We start from the raw sequence: 17088 nt of genomic DNA, 5'->3' as shown, positions 1-17088 counted from the left end.
CCTTCTTTCAAAACATCTTATTCATGGCAGAACAAGTGAGCTGTAGATTAGCTTAAACCTACTTATCCAGCTTTGAAAAAGAAGTTATGTTGGGACATGTGTCTCCCAGTGGAATAATGAGTTTGCTTCCTTCCTACTTTCCTGCAAAAGGCAGGATTTATACTTGCTACAAGGTTATTCACAATTGCTTTGGCATGCACAGAACATGAAATGACAGTATTATAGTACTCAAGTGAGTTAGACTATGGAGAATTTCAAAGGAAAGCTAGTTTCACTGAAAAAGGCATTTCAATTATGGGATGAAATAGGTTGCCATTAATCATGTGTGAAAGCCCCAATAAAGTCTATTATCATCTATATAGGACGTTTTCGCGGCGCATTAAAAACGCGTATTGTAGTCCGCTCATTTTTTACCGTTCAATATCAGAGCTTATTGAACGAATCGCATAGACCAACGTATTAATTCCCCATAGGCTACCGTTGTTACTTGCCGTTCAAGATCACACGATATTCAGTTCTGTCTCGTTTATTGCGTGAGCGCTTGCTGAATGCGCAAACGCTTGCTACTAGTGCGCGTCATTTTGTTACATTTTTCACAAGCGCGCAAACATCTTGCTAGTTGTTTGTTTCATACGCAGTTTTAGGGGCTTCCCCTTTTCAGCGCTGGGGTGGGACTGCCGAGTCAACTTCAAAGACGAGTAGAAGCCGGGTAATTTTGTGCAGTTTATGCTTGCTCTGCTGGATTGTATAGATGATAATAATCATATTGGATGGCCTTGATTCATGGAATACCAGGGAATATTGCACTCGTTAGGGTCAATATTGCACTCATCTTCGATTCGTGCAATATTGGCCCTAACTCGTGCAATATCCCCTGGTATCCCATTCATAGCCATCCAATATAATATAAATAACTATCAAACTTTGAGACAGTTTGCTCTCTAGGCAAAGATGAATTTCAACAATTCAGTCAATCAATTACACTGTGTCATCAGTACATGGCATTAGAAACCAAATCTTTCTTTGCATTATGATGTTAGCAACAAGGGAAATTAATATTTTACAGTGTGTGTAGTACAAAATGATAATGCTCGATGTTGTGTGATGAAATACACATGTATACCCATAGTTTCCTTCAGATGCAAAACTACGAGTACATATCAAAACTATTAATCAAATCAAGAGTGTCCATCAATATCGGCAAAATGGATTCTTTTGTAACACTGTTTCAAAAAAAGTTTTGATACGGAGGTACAGTGTACAAGATTTGTCACCATTTTACTGATCTGAAAACGGATGTTGGCATTTTTGGGTTGTTGCCTTGGACCATAAGAGTACAGCAAAAGAATGAGAAATTATGTTGTAGCATGTTGAACAGTGATTTGATATCGTAGATATCTACACTATGTATTCATGCCCTTGCTGTAGGACAATGTAAAACCTATCTTATGCAAAGCACATGTATTAGTAAATTAATTTGCTGAATGCAAAATGCATGTTGGTAGTTTTAATGTGTTTTTGTTTTTGTAAGCATTGTGTAACCAGTAATGAGGTTGCATTCATGCACCATTTATACACAGAGAATGATACAAACATGTAATTGCAGTGACACTGATGCTCATACCAGTATCATTATTTAAATTATTCTGCAGAATAGCACAGCAGTACATGGATATGACTATGTGGTGCTAGGAATAGCTCCTGGGTATTTATCCATAAGAAATAAACCTCTTTTTTTGTTGTTAGTCTTAAAAAAGATGGAAATATTGTATGTATTGAATTAATTGAAAGGTATTCTATTTAGATTCACCCATGGCAGCCTGCAGGCTGAATTACATATTCTGTAAGGATACTTTTTGCTTGGAATCTTTCTGAGTTCAATAAAAGTAATATGGACAAAGCAATAAAATATTCTTGTGCAAAATTTGGTCAAATTGCATTCAAAGACAGCTTTCCAACACATTTCAAAAATTGACATGATTTTATGCTATGTATTGCAAATACCAGTACTTTATGAATGTGTATTTCATACTGATACGCTGTTTGTTACTGTATGAAAAAGCACACTCTGCATACACACACTGGACACACACAGGCACAAAGAAGAATGGAAGACCATGGCAAACGACTCACTTTTGCAAAGGAAATGGTATTTTATCTAATCAGGAAGGGAATCTGCTGTAAGCTCTGATAGCGCTCTTTTCCTGGTCTGAGAGTGATTGCAGTAGAGGAAGACACAATTTCCAGGTATTCACAGGCTACAGGAAACTCGACGTAAAGCTCGCACCACTCCGGCCCAAAACTAGACTACAGTATGTGGTACTCTACATCCACATGTTATTAGATGAGACGTGGTTTACAATCATACTCTTTATGTATTCCATTTCATGTATGAACCGAAATATCTCATTCTATAAAGCCAACCCACCAAGTCCCAAAAACCATGTGTGTATGGTTTGGTGCTGTACATGTATCCTTGTATTATAAGTTTTCACCGTTAATGTTGTTTGATATGGTAATTAAAGAAAAAACAACAAAAACATAAGTGCTCATTCAAACGGGTGCTGTTCGTTATTCCAAAGGTTCCTATTCCGAAGGTTCGTTATTCCGAAGGGTCGTTAATCCGAAACACGCAATTCCCTATGCCTAGAGGTTCATTAATCCGAAAATGAAAAAGGGTTCGTTAATCCGAAAATTTGTGGTGTTATTCCGAAGATTGGTTAATCCGAAAATGAAATTTGGAACAATGAACCTTCGGAATAACGAATCTTAGGAATAAAGAGCCTTCGGAATCACGAGCTGTAACCCATTCGAACTCCTTATTATTCACACATAATTCTTTCTTTTGTTCTTCTTTTGTTTTGTCTCTTTTATTTTGAAGGTTCATTAGTCAAAAAATGAAATAGGGTACATCATGAAATTAGCTTCGTTATTCTGAAAATTTGATACAATGTAGTCCTTCGATTAAATGAGGTACATGTATGTTATTCCAAAACAAACAAGAAGGTGCATACTAGTGAGCGTTCTCATTTACAAACCTTATTTCGCTTTTGGATTAATGAACCTTCGAAATAATAAACTTTTTTTTATTTTTGGATTAATAAACCTTTGAAATAACAAACCATCAGAATAACAATCATTATTTCATTTTCGGAATAAGTAACTTTCAGAATAAAGAACCCTTGGAATTACAAACTGTAACCATGATTGAATAGTGTGGTAATATTTGTTCATAGGTCATTTGTTAGTGACAGCATAAGTTTAAAAACTTGTGTTTTTTTCAGTGTTTTGGTCCATTTCAACAGTAATATACACGTATAGCTCAGTCAGCCGAGAGATGTTTCTTAGCATCTTTAATCTTCCATGTGTTTGAACAAAACCTTTCAGGTTTGGAGTATATATTTTGCCTGACAGTTCATTTGAGTGTGGATCTCCACTTCTAAGTTCTAGTGCTTGAAATAGGCAGAGTGTAGGTTACCTCGGAGACAGACCAATATATTCCCTGCCAACAGGAACCAGGTTGCCTTTTTTTTTTACCTTTGATTGTTTAAACATCTAGGAAGCAGTGGGTTCAAGTGTCATGCACTCCTTCCTGTTTTGTTGTACATCCGTATGAATGCTTCTTCTTTTAGTACTGCTGCCGTATTCTTCATGGAGAGTGATAACTCCCTATTAAAAAAAAAAGGTGTTTTTTTTTTTTGGGGGGGGGATTTTAATTCTAAAACAGAAATTCAGTGACATTATGCATGAAGGGCAGTGGGGTATTTGTGTGTCAATTCAATCACCACCTCTTCGAATTTACAAGACCTGTAGGTAATTGTATTTTTGATCAATGTTAGTGTTTGGTTTTTCTATTAAAAAAGTAAATGAATGAATAAAGAATGAAAATAAAACTTCAAAATTCTTCACCTTTTCCTGTAATTCCAACTTGTGAAAACCACCAATGGATCCATTAATGCATTACAGAAGAGTGGATTTGTTTGCTGGGAAGTCAAATTCAGTGCCACCTGTTCACAGCACAGATTCATCCATCCCTAGGTGTAGGTGGCGCTGCACACTTCACATCATCAACATCATAATTTGAATCTGTGGGTGTCAATGAACTTTCCTGACTGCTGCCAAAAGAAAGAAAATGTGATACCAATTTCAAAATAGAATTTAAGTGACAATACATTGCATGGAGGTTAGTAGGATCCATTGTATTTGTGAGGCAATTCAGTCACCAACTTATGTAATGTAGGCAATAGTATTTTTGGTTAATGTCGGTGTTTGTTTGTTTGTTTTGTTTGTTTTTTTTTAAAGTAAAACTTCAAAATTTTACCTCTTAGTTACACATGTACATAATAACGTACTTCCAAGTGTACACACAATATTGTGTGTCTGACTCTAAAGAACTTCTAAAATTACAAAACATGCCTTATTCAGGAGATATAGTTACGATTGATTTATGACCTATACTTCATGAGTTCAATGAGTTTTATTTTGATAATGTGTTATGAGTTATGAGAGTCTTTATCAGTGTTTTAGTTGTGCACTGTTTTGAGAGATTTGAGACATTTAGTTTAGTAATGACTTGAAACATACAATTATTTGTCATACTTTGTAGTGCGAGGAAGTTCTGTGAATTTGTTAAATGTTGCTGCATTTAAAATCTTATTGTAAATACCAATGAAAGTATTACTCCCCCCCCCCCCCCCCAAAGGAAAAAAAAAAGAAGTCAAGAAGCATCGTGAATAATCAGATAAAATATTCAGACATGGCCTAAGTAGATCTGGGGGGTTGTTTCATCAACGTTTGTCAGCGCTGACAATTTCAGCAAAATCCTTGGTTTTGATTGGATGAGATGCTCTGGTCACTGACTGTTACTATGGTGATTGTCAGCGCTGACAAACGTTGATGAAACACCCCCCTGAAATGATCTGTATCACTGTATAGGCCTAAAGCTTAGCTGGGAAGCGTACTCAACTGTAAGTTGCAAGGTTCATGTAAGACCCACACAGGCACAGCAGATGAACCGCTAGTGCCTTGGCCTTGAGAGCCCTCATACCATCACATCCTACCTTTCAGTGAAATTTGAGATATATACCAATGCTGGCACTCATGATTTCCGTTATTTATACACCGTGAGCCAAGTCAAATGGACAGGGGCTCACTTTCATTGCCAGCACAAAAAGTAGTGGACACGATGTGTGCATATACTGTAGTATTTCCTCTTCTCTGAGAAGGTGAAGAATTTGAAGAAGGAAAATAACATAGAGGTTGGGGGAGTTAAAATATGAAGTACCATACAAGGAATGGAAATCTGATTACATTGTATATCACAGCCTAAACTTAGGATAAGAATGAGTGGAATATGACTACTTGTACCTGGTATGCGAGCGTTTCGCTGGTGTCTTGTATTTGGAATAGAGTGGAGGAAAATGAGTGAATATAGTCTTGCACAATTACACATTTTAAATCAAATTCAGAAGATATGAAATCTTATTGATATAGGCCTTATGACATACACAAGGCTGTATGTGTGATATAGCCAGTAACTTCTAATTAAGGAAATGTTATCAATCTTGACTGTAGATAATGCTTCTCAAAAAAATTTGAGTCTGTTTTATCTTGGAACATGCAAACAAAGTGAATGATTGTATCACACTTGCCAACCAACTGTTGTTGACCAGTGTCTCGTAAAATTCTATTGGTTAGCCCTTGCTACCAATTCAAAATGAATCCCATTTGCACCATGCTACAGTATGTATACATGAGGTAGTGTTCTTAGAGGAAAAAAAAATTGTACACATGATAGCAATGTTCGAAATACAGTTGTATTTGATTACAGATAAGGACTTCATTACATACCGGGGTAAAATGTTAAACTCATTCTGTACTTCAATTTCAGTCTCACATGGAAATGCATACAATTTGGTACCTTTTCATACAGAATTGATGAATTATTACCTGCTTCTTATTCTCAAGGGATCAGTAATTTTTCATTTATAGGCATCACAGTTAAGAGCTAGAAATGTATTAGAGGGAGTGCTAGATTAGTGGCGGACGAGCTGTCTTTGTCAATGTGGTTGATGCAGAGCGTGAGTTTCTAACAGGGCCAATAATGACTGCATTATGTAGGCTTCCTGCTTGTGTGTGTCTGGTTAGGCCACTGGGTCAATTTCTTGAAACAGAGAAATTATGAGTGCATGGAGCTCAGCAAGGCAACAAAAAACACCGCCATTGAGTGTGCCACTCCATGCACGCACACATACACACACTTTAATACACACAGATGCATGCAGGCTGGGGCCAGGATATTGATTGCTGTATGATAAAAAGGTGTGTTTATCAAGCATAGTGTGCCTGTGTGTACGTGTAGTGTACGTGTGTGTGTCCATTTGTGTACTAGGGTGACTCCCCATCCAGTACAGTGCATTAAAGACTCCCAAGTACAGTCACAAGTCCCAGAATGCAGTGCTCAGGGTGTATTTTTAGGTATTAAATATTGAGGCCTAGTGTTGAGTACCTGGGCAATGAGGGTACTAGGCATACATGTACAGGATATCCTTTAAATGTGTGTAGGCCTAAGCATGTACGGTACAGTATATCCTGGATCAAAGGCATTAAATAAATGAATATATAACTGTTGGGTTCCAATCATATTCTGCACTCAGGTACATGTAAGAATCCCTCAGCTAGAAATCCTCTCTTTGTTCCAGCCTTTTGTAGGTACAGTGTAGTCCTCAGACAATAGTAATTAATGTGCTTTTGTTTTGTTTGTTTTTTTCACTTCAAGTGTCTTTTACATTGTATGTTATGATTGGGGACCACATGTAGGACCATATGATTTGACCATGGGTCTATCATACAGGCAGAACACATATTTTGTCAATTGCAGCAAAGTCCAATGATTTGTAATTGGGCAAGTCCAAGATAAGGTCCCCTCAGAAGGCAAAATTTCATCTTTGCTCAATATTGACATGTTTGGTATCATTTTGAAGCTTATGAGTTGAAGTTTTGATTTCCATGGAGGAAAAAATTATATTACGTAAATTTATGCAAATTTCAAGGGCTTCATTTGCATAAATGTGAAACACAGCGTTACGTATGGGACATTTATAAAAATTCATATTAATTCAAAGGAAAGCAAATGATATTTGATTGATATGTGGACATAAGAAGTTCATCAAATAGTTTAACTTGGTATGAAAATTTAGGGATTATGCAAATGATTATGCAAATTAGCTCGTGTCCTATCATGACATGTCCCATACGTAACAAATTGAGGTCATTTTTTTAGGTTTTTTCTGAAATTGCTAAGGTTATATTAATGCCCTTTTGGAAAGTTCTAATTTATTGTTTAGAGAAATTAAATACCATAGAAAAATGAAAAAACAGTAAAAGGAATATTTTTTATTAGGCATTGAAATAATGTTACGTATGGGACAAATGCGTTACGTATGGGACATCCTCATACATAATGCATGTGAATGCATGTAGCTAGCTGGGAAGGTCTCTCAGTACACAAATGGTCAATCATCCTGAAGAAAGCATCCCAACATTGTAGCTACTTTTTGAGTTATAGACACTTTAAACAATACATGTACTTGACTGAACAATTTTCAGAAAGGGGGAGGGGAAAATGGCAAAATACACAATGAAAAATCAGCATTAAAGGGATGGTATTTTTTTGTAGAAATGGGGATTCAGTTTTCAACATTTAATGAGATGATTGGAAACTAATTATAAGAAGTACTAAAGAGCATACAATCCTAAGACTAGAGGAATTCAAAGTTTAGTGATGGAGATCCAAGTTGAAATGGTTGTGATAAAAATATTTAAACAGAATATAAAGTAAAATGATTTTTTTTTTATTGCAAGTGATACACAAATTGTCCTTATTCAGGTTTCAATAATAGCCACGACAAAATTCATGGGTATACATACTGAGGTGTGACTCGAATCAATGACTTGACTGCTAGACAGACATCATATATCTACTCGATCACTGGGGTTCCACGCAGCAGGTATTGCTTATTTATAAAAATTAATATTTCTTGTGTCAAGTTGTTTTTTATTGAAACGAAATGGCAAACTGCCCTTCATCAATGGAAGTAAACACTTTCAACTATTCAAGTTTTCAGTAGTAATTATCCTGATGAAAATAGGGCATACATACTCAGGTTGGTCATAAAAATATAGAATATGATTAAATATGATTATGATAGAAATATTTGGGGAATATTGTTCCCTTGTCAATCTGGATCAGTATTTGAGTACAATGTAGTTTCAACTGATTCCATTTCAATAATTATGCAAAAATTTGTTTATCGGTATTTTGCAAAATTATTTTGCAAAATACCCATAAACATGTCTCTCCACACACTAAACGAATGGGGGACAAGGGGCATGCATACTCAGGTTGGTCATAAAAATATAAAAATATGATTGAATATGATTAGGATGGTGAATATTTGGGAAATATTGTTTCCTTGACAATCTGGATCAGTATTTGAGTAGTTTCAACTGATTTTACTTCAATAATTATGCAAAATACCCATAAACATGGTTCTTCACACACTAAATGAATGGGGGACAAACTGTCCCATACGTAACTGTCCCATACGTAACACGTCATGTCTGTCTTTAATTAGAACCTGTAATTAGAGCTTTTTACCTAATGACACGAAACTTACCTGTGATAATCTTGAGTGTTGTGACTTTCATCACAGTGAGTTACAAGTTGTAGAATGAAATACTTTCAGAGAGTTTTGAGGTTGAAAAAAATGTTCAAAAAAACAAAAATTTTCTGGTCCCATACGTAACGGCACATATTTTCTCTTCTAGAATATAATTGTGAAGGTCATTTTTCTCCATTTTTTGCATGATCATACTTCTTCTAGATATCAATCACCATGATAAAGTTTAATATGGTCAAAAGCCATTAACACTATTTTTCAGGTCATAAAAGTCTCTGAATGTCCCATACGTAACGCGCGTGTTATCTTGGACTTGCCCAATTCCACTCAAACTTTCACAAAATTTCACAAATACTTACGCCTAAAGCCAGTATGTTTGAAAGTGTACATGTTTGTAGAAAGGCATTGTATGAAATTAAGTTGAAATGATCGATCCTGCGTTCACCCAAGTCCTAATATTCATGTAATGTAGGATTTAAGTTGCCAGCCACAAGTACACAAATAAACATCAAAACTGGCTGAAAACTGCACTCTTAACATTTTGTACACAAATGCAACTATATATGGAACAATCTATTACAAAAATTTTTTGTGTTTTTTTGTGTGTGTGTGTGGGTTTTTTTTTTTTTTTTTTTTTTTTGGGGGGGGCTGCATTCGAGCGATGTGAATTGATATCAATAGGTGCGTATTGGTACATTCTCTTGAAAGCATTCAAGAAAATTAATTTCAGGAAATATACAGTGTATCTTTCAGCAACCTACACCATTTGAGCATGATTTAAACATAATGTACTCAATTCAATGGAACTATCATCAGAAAAATAAAATGTGCTATCTAGAATGGGCGTATAAAATGAATGTCATCAGACAAGTATATATTGTCATGTTTATCTGCATTCATAGCTTCTTGTCTATTTTTATCTGTCATAAATGCTCCGACACAATGCAAATATGATCTCCATGTGATCGAGAGCGAGTGATAAGAATAGTCGTAAAGCTATTTCTGTCTCTCTCTCATGACATACTTTTTTGGAAGTATACCAGTTTCTTTTCTCATTCAGAATATAGGAACTACAGAATGATTTACTCCGTAGCGCGCTGTGCGTGATTACGAAAACTACCAGAAGGGGAATATCATCGCTTGCCGTTGCTCAATATTGTCATGTTTCGATTACAGGGAAGGGACATCTTTCATAAGATGTCCATGCCACTTGTAGTTCATGCATTTCAATATTTATGATGATTATGAATTATGCATGCCTCTTCAATTGAGATACTGTTTTCTAGCAGTTTCTTAGATTCAGTGATGTATTGTTCAGGTCAGAGATTAGCACGGTGTAGAGTATGCGGACAGTACATAATATGTAGGAGAGTCTACATACACACATGTATTATGTGCTGTTTTGTTTTTGTTTTTGTTTTGTTTTTGTTTTATGTCAAATGAGGGCTTTTTTTTGTATTGTCACTGCTCTGTGTGTTTTCAGTATGTACTGACATTAAAATCCCTTGAATTGTTGAACCGTTAGAACATCACTTTTGCACATTTTCCTTCAAAATTAACTTTATACAGTCATTAAGGCAATGTTTTGAGATATTGGTACAGACTTTACCTGGCAGAGAGACTAGCAGGAAATGTTTAGAAGAATATACTCTAATCACAGATTTATAAAAGGGGAGGAGTTATTTGTACAGCAGTACACCCTTTTCCTGAAGTAGAGGTTAAAAGTGTCTATAAATAGCTCTCATGGAAGTAGATGTAAATGATATTGGTAATGCCATCTGCCTTTCTGTGGATGGATGAATTGTACAACACTGAATCAAGATTGACTGAACACTCACCAATACTGGGCAATACACTGTACATTCATTTCATAAGTTTGATATTTGTGTTATTTTTCTGTCAATATTACACCTCTTGAATCCATAAATCCATTTCTCCACATCTTCTAATAATCAAGAGCATGTACATTATTCTATCATCAATCACTGATGCCTTTCTAGCTTTCAGTTTCTGTGATTGTGAAATTTGGGTTAATTGCTGATGTTGGCCCTACCCACTGGCCAACCTGTGTAGTTCTACAGCGTCCATAAATATGCCATCCTTTGAGCACTGGTGGCATGGCCTTGCTGGCTTCTATAAATTTGATGAAAGCGAGTTGTTCTCATTTCATATGTAGGGCAGCACTGGCCTGCAGGCCTGTCCAGTTGAGGAAAAAAAAAATAGTCTACAAACCTAGACTCCACTGTGATTTTGATACAGGTGTAGTTACCGAGATGGCAAGCAGTAGCCGTTTTAGGAGCTACTATACATTCTACAACCCTTGTGGGATCAAGATATGTCACGAGTTGAAATTTTTTGTTTTACTCGGTACTCTTTTTGTTCCCCTCTCTCACTTACATCGTATGTGCGATTGATTCACCCTCCATGATAATGAATACTGTTGACTACTGTCTTTCCAGTGAGGACTCCCTCAAAAGCTGTGGCTGAGAAAGGAAGCGAACCCCCCAGAAAAAGTTGGTTTTGCTCTCATACTAGATGCACATGTAGCCAATCCCACATACCACAAAGCCATTGTTTACACTTTGTGGGAGAGAGAAAAAAAGCAATCTCACTCTCCCAGCATCCAGACTTGACCTGTATATTCTAGATCCCCAGACCTCTTTGTTGGCAGTCGGCTCTGCGGATGTGACAGTGTGCTGGTTGTTGTTTGAGTTTTTTTGCTGTTTGGGAAGAATACAACCACTGGAGGGAGGGAAAAAAGGCTACTTGATGTGAAAGCTGATCAGTATCGCTTGCATTACTGTCCACACATCTGTGATCAATTGTCGCGTTCATTGTCCTGATAAATGATAAAGGATTCTGTACACGTGTAGATTGTACCAAATGGGGCAAGAGCACTACTCGAATCTCGGCATGCTTTGCATTTTATAGAGCGGTGTTTGGAGTGAAAATGAAATCTTTGTGTTTTGAGTAAACAAGTTAAGCAGCGTTTGCAGGTTTCTCAGGCTTGCATCGATTTCCATCCTATTGTGGTTGTTCTCACTGTACACCAGTCATTGCATCACAACACCATCCGAGCTATCAGAACCAATTTGTGGAATGACATAAACAGGGTCTATGACTCATACTAGTCCCGCAGCTCGGCTGGGGGGTTGCCCTCTCTCTGACCTCATGAGGACAAACCCTCAAACCTGAGGAGCAGAGGGAAAAAATATGTGACTGAAGGGGGGCCTGTGGTGGTGGAGGTAGACCTTGTATGTAGCAGGCAACTTGTTTGTCTGTGCATGAGCTGGCAAAGCAAGACAAGACTTGGCTGTCTACACTCACCATGCTCACGCTCGCAGTAGTGTTGGATTCTATTCTAAAGATGCTTCAACTAAAGGGAGTACAAGTTTAATGTGACTGAAGAAACCAAGGACAGTTTACTGACTAATGGAAGCTTGATCGGTCATTGATTTACTGTAAAACATGATATTTTAGCGGCATGAAATTTTAGCGAACTGGAGCCGACTGCCTTTTTCACGGCATGAAATTTTCACGAAGTGCCTCAGGCATCCAATGCATATAGTGTAGACAAGAGCCTTCGCGTGCATATATTTTGTGAATCTTGGCTCTCACGAAATTCACAAAATTCAAATGTACGTGAACATTCCTCGTTCTACAGTATGGAGCGAAGTTATCCTTGGATGTACCAACGGTGTACAATGTAGGCTTACATCTTTGTATGTGTATTGCAAGGGTTAGGAATGCCATCTGATGATGCCTCAGAGAACATGCAGGGAAATGCCCTTCCATGTGTAGCCTACACTGTGTTTGGTAGTGGTGATTGTAGCTGTCTTGGGTTTCCTTGGTATGCTTTGGATCTTGGATGGAGATCAAGGGGATTACCCACACAATAAGTGGGATTTACCTGACATGTAAATATACTCTTATGCACTTGTGATGAAGGGGGTGGGGGTGGGGAGGGCATAGAGGAGTCAATGCTGTGTTGTATACGACATTTAGTATCGTGGTAGAGGTTGAGGGAAGGAATGTATGTGGATGTTTTTAACAGTTGCCAGGATTTTCATTTGCATTATAGTTAAAACACTTTATGTACTTTATCATGTTAAACAAACTCCCTTTCCTGTAGGCCTATATAATGCACTTCATGATGGGTCATTGCCCTTCCTTGTGAAATACCTGTGAAGGAGAAATGGGAGTGTGAAACAGAAATATTTGCAGCATAGTAACAAATTGTGTCTCTTGAGATGAACACTATGAACAATCTTCAGTCGTGGTCATATTTGAACACAATACACTCTTCAGTGACCATTTTAGTAGCTAAGTAGATAAATACATCTGTAGAGGAAACCATCATATCATACTTTTATTTTTCTCTGTTATGCAAGTAGCAGAATTGAGTTTCATTTGTAAGGCTGCATGCAATATGATAAGTAATAATGGTTTCTATCATCCTCAGGTTAAACTTACTGGGATACAAGAAGAGCACAATACTTGTAGGTAACTAGGTTTCTGATTACCGGTACATGTGTACAATGTATATGTGCAAAGGATGCATTTTCGCTTCAAAACGACATGAGCTCTTACTTCTTCGGATCTTTCGTTACATTTGATGACATGTTCTCAATGCTTCTTGTGGCCTAAAGGGGCAGTTGTAGAGTTCATATGAGCAACTGTATCAGTTTAGGGGTTAGGGCGTGAAATACGGGAGCTGGGGTTGGCACATACAAACACCATTAGTGCGATGAGTGGTCCAGATGTTGGCTTTGTCAATACGCAACATTTATTTATGCGAGTGCGTGAACTCTTCTTCTGCCAGACAGTTCAATAGCCTTGGGCTATGTCTGGTGAAGTTCAATGGGTACCATAAACAAACATTGGCTCCCACGTGTTCCCCCATTTGCTTTTATCCCGGAATCCCTTGGACTATGTAACTGGTACGCGTAAGACGTGATCTCAAATGCATTCGCAGGCAAGAGTTCTATTGGAACTGTATACCTATACTTGTAAAGTGTAGCATACCTGGAGGGGAATATATTTATCATTATCAGTAGCCATGATCTGAACATTATCTGCTGAAAAGCAGAGGAATGTCAGTATCATGTAATAAGATGTTCACTCTCTTTTTGTTTGGGATTGTTCAACTCTACAAGCAAGGTCACCTTCTCTGTATCAAGCAGTTTTGTGTTTGTTTTTCTTTGTTCAACCGTGTTTCAGACTCTGCATGGCACTACATTGTACTCTCCTGCAGATACGAAGCTACAGTATGAAAATTCAAGATTGAGCTTGATTGCGGAATTGTTAAAAAAGTGAAAATCGCTGAGTGACTAGATTTGCCAGACTCAGTATTTCGCATAAACAGTCGTGTTCAAGTAAAGCATACACTAAATGAGGTTAGAGTTCATTATTCTGAAGGTTTGTTATTCCAAAGGTTAGTTCATCTGAAAAAAAAAAGATTTTTTTTTTTTATTCTGAAGGTTCATTAACTTGAAAACAAAACAAGGTTCATAATTCCAAAGGTTTGTTAGTACATGTGGTACACTGTATGCACATTTGTTCCATTTTCAGATTACTTAATAAGGAATTTGCATGTTTCAGAACCTTCAGAATAATGAATATGACCCACTATATTGTTTATCAACATGGTAATATTTGTTTATTATAGATCTTTTAATAGTGACAGAATAATTTTCATAACTTGTGTATGCTGGATGGCTTTGTTGGTTTGTGTGTGTGTGTGTGTGTGTGTGTGTGTGTGTGTGTGTGTGTGTGAGTGACTTTGAACATCATATGGCACAGTCAGAAAAGTACAAGAATTTCTGAAATTGAGCCACTACAATGGTTTCAGTATCAGTTTATTTTATTCAATCATGGCAGCTTGCTTCAGCAAAGCTGTCCTTGTATGAATCCATGGTAAACAGTGTCTTTTTCAAAGAATAGTCAAGTTTGGCAGGCACTTGAACATTGTAGTAACACTATATGCCTGTTTATGTGAGAGTTCAAACCCAGTTCTTGCTCCAGCCCTGGTGGCAGAGAATGAAACTTGTCACTTGCTCTTTGTGATCCTGAAATATAATACGTACATGTATTCCCAAAGAGGCAGTGCTTCTGTCTAGTTCACCACACATGTGACTTCATGAATACTCTGCTAACTTTGCCAGCAAGTGTGTGGGATGAAGCACCATACTACATGAACCTCTCTCTCCAAGTTTGTGAATGGAGTTTGGACGTGGGGAAGGTCAACATGAATCCTTAGCTGGGACAGCAGCCAAAGTTGAATGAATGGACGGCTTGTGTGTATTCTGGACTATTGCTGAGGTCACTAGCATAGGAGGCACTTCTTATTGTGTTGGTTTCCTTACTATGGAATACTCAACCTTTATCAAGGTACACTACAGTGAAGTCTAGGCAGATTTACTGATCTACTCATACCACAGCACAATTCTCTTATAAATTTGTAATTAGTAGATTGTCTCACACCTAAACTGTTTTTTTTTCCCTTTTATTGAACACTGTACTTTCATCAAAAAGATGATGCATAGAATCTATAAAATTACATTTCACCCTAAGTTTTGATTGCAGTACACATACCGGCAGTTGTATTCACTCATATTACAATAGAGCTGTTGTAAATACAGGAAATCAAACTACAGCTTTCTGTTTTGCCCATTTCATTTTCACACAGTTAGGAATAAAACCCATTGAGGACGGACTGATTTTGCTACAACATGCATTTCCCATAGACACTTGCCCGAGTATACTCGGGACTTATACTCAACGGGTTAAAAGGGCAAGTCCAGCCTTGTATTGTGTTGCTTGTCATGACAGAAGAAAATTCACAGAGAAGCCAATTAGTGTATTATTGAGAAAAAGCAGACACATAATACAAGATGCTTTCTAAGTTTCGTGGCATAAAATTTTCTCAAATTGAACTCGTCTGTCTTTTTTGTGCCATGAAATTTTCATGAATTCCCACTGGCATTTGTGCATATAATGTACAATGTAGAAGAACTTGTGTGTGCATTTTGATTTTGTGAATCTTGTCCTTTGCAAAATTTGCTATCATTTCTGTTTTTTCTGTACTCAAGAACTGTTTTCTTGAGAGGAAATTGAAAATTTGTGAAATTTTTGTGTGTAAACCTAATAGAGAGCTGCTCAACACTTGTACATGTACATCACAGAGAGTTGCCAGTTTGACAGTTTATTTGACTCATGTAAGCCATACAATTTTAAATGGTTTTAGTATGAACATGCATCGAGAAATCCTGTGGTTATGGCAATGTTGGGTCAGTTTTGTGTTGACACTAGTCTGACAAATGCCTTTGAGATCATATCAAAGGTTTGAAGTGAACAAACCTGGCCTGATCTGTCAACATGTGCTAATAGGAAAGTCCCAAAAGATCAGGATGCAAACTTCACAGAAAAGAATGATTATCTTTAGAAGTAGGATATCTAGGGCCGTTAGCTGAGTGATCAGGTATGAGATTTCCATGTCACATGGTACCGCATGCTGAAAGATGAGGGATGGGAACAATCTCAGCAGAAGCACGGCTGAAAATTTAATTTTGATCAAATTGTGACATATTTATATGAATGTAAACAAGTGCTCAAACCTGTCCTGTAGTGTAGGAAGTCTATGTCTTTGTAGAGTGGTCAAAATTACAAATTTTGTTCTGGATTAATACCTATAAATTGCAGGGTCCCAGCACTCACAATCTTTGAAAAAAAGTAGCATCTAATGCAATCTTGTGAAGAATAGTTTTAAAAGACCGTTTATGCTACAAAGTAGAAGAATTATCTTTAATCCACATATCTTTTTTTTTTTTTTTTTTTTTTTTTTTGCAAGTGGTACTTGCAACAGGTTTTCAGCCAGATTTGGGGAAGTGAATTTTACATAGCATCATTATCATGTTTGTTTTTTTTTAATGAGTTTTCCAACGATTGCAAGTAGAGAACTGAGTTCAATTTGTTATTGTAAACCAAACATTGCCTGCATACATAGTATGTCGTTTCTTTCAAAATGAAACAAACAAACATGAAGTGTGGAATAATATTTCTTTGTAGTTTCTTTAAAAGCATATTATGACTATCAAGGCAGGGAGTACACAGTGTATGCAAAATGCATTTTGGTCATTCAGTATCTACAAACATTCAACTATTGCACAACCCCAAATTGACTGTCTTCTTTCATGTTTGAGTGTGCCAACACTTTTGCCCAATGAAAGAGGTTGCATGACTGAGAAATGAACAGCAAACCCCCCCCCCCCCCAAAAAAAAAAGAAATCAAACAAATTTTGATGTTTATGAAAAGGGTATCATCAGCTCCCTTGTGCCGCTCAATAATCCATTGGAGAGGGTGTTTCGACTTGTAAAACTTGATGCATATGTTTTGTCCTTATGCCTT

The 17088-nt window shown here is 37.0% G+C and overlaps 1 protein-coding gene across 1 annotated transcript in view; it reads left to right on the top strand.

The window, feature by feature from the left end:
* The window catches only part of LOC139739233 (uncharacterized), a 102588-nt gene that overhangs the window by 72088 nt on the left and 13412 nt on the right, over positions 1-17088 (top strand). The gene's annotated exons all lie outside the window — the stretch shown is intronic.

Source organism: Diadema antillarum, unplaced genomic scaffold, assembly GCF_040938485.1.
Source record: "Diadema antillarum isolate AM-2024a unplaced genomic scaffold, OU_Dant_1.0 scf00000029, whole genome shotgun sequence".
NCBI classification, from domain to species: Eukaryota; Metazoa; Echinodermata; class Echinoidea; order Diadematoida; family Diadematidae; genus Diadema; species Diadema antillarum.
The sequence above is the reverse complement of the archived record's forward strand: the minus strand, read 5'-3'. Positions and strand labels throughout refer to the sequence as shown.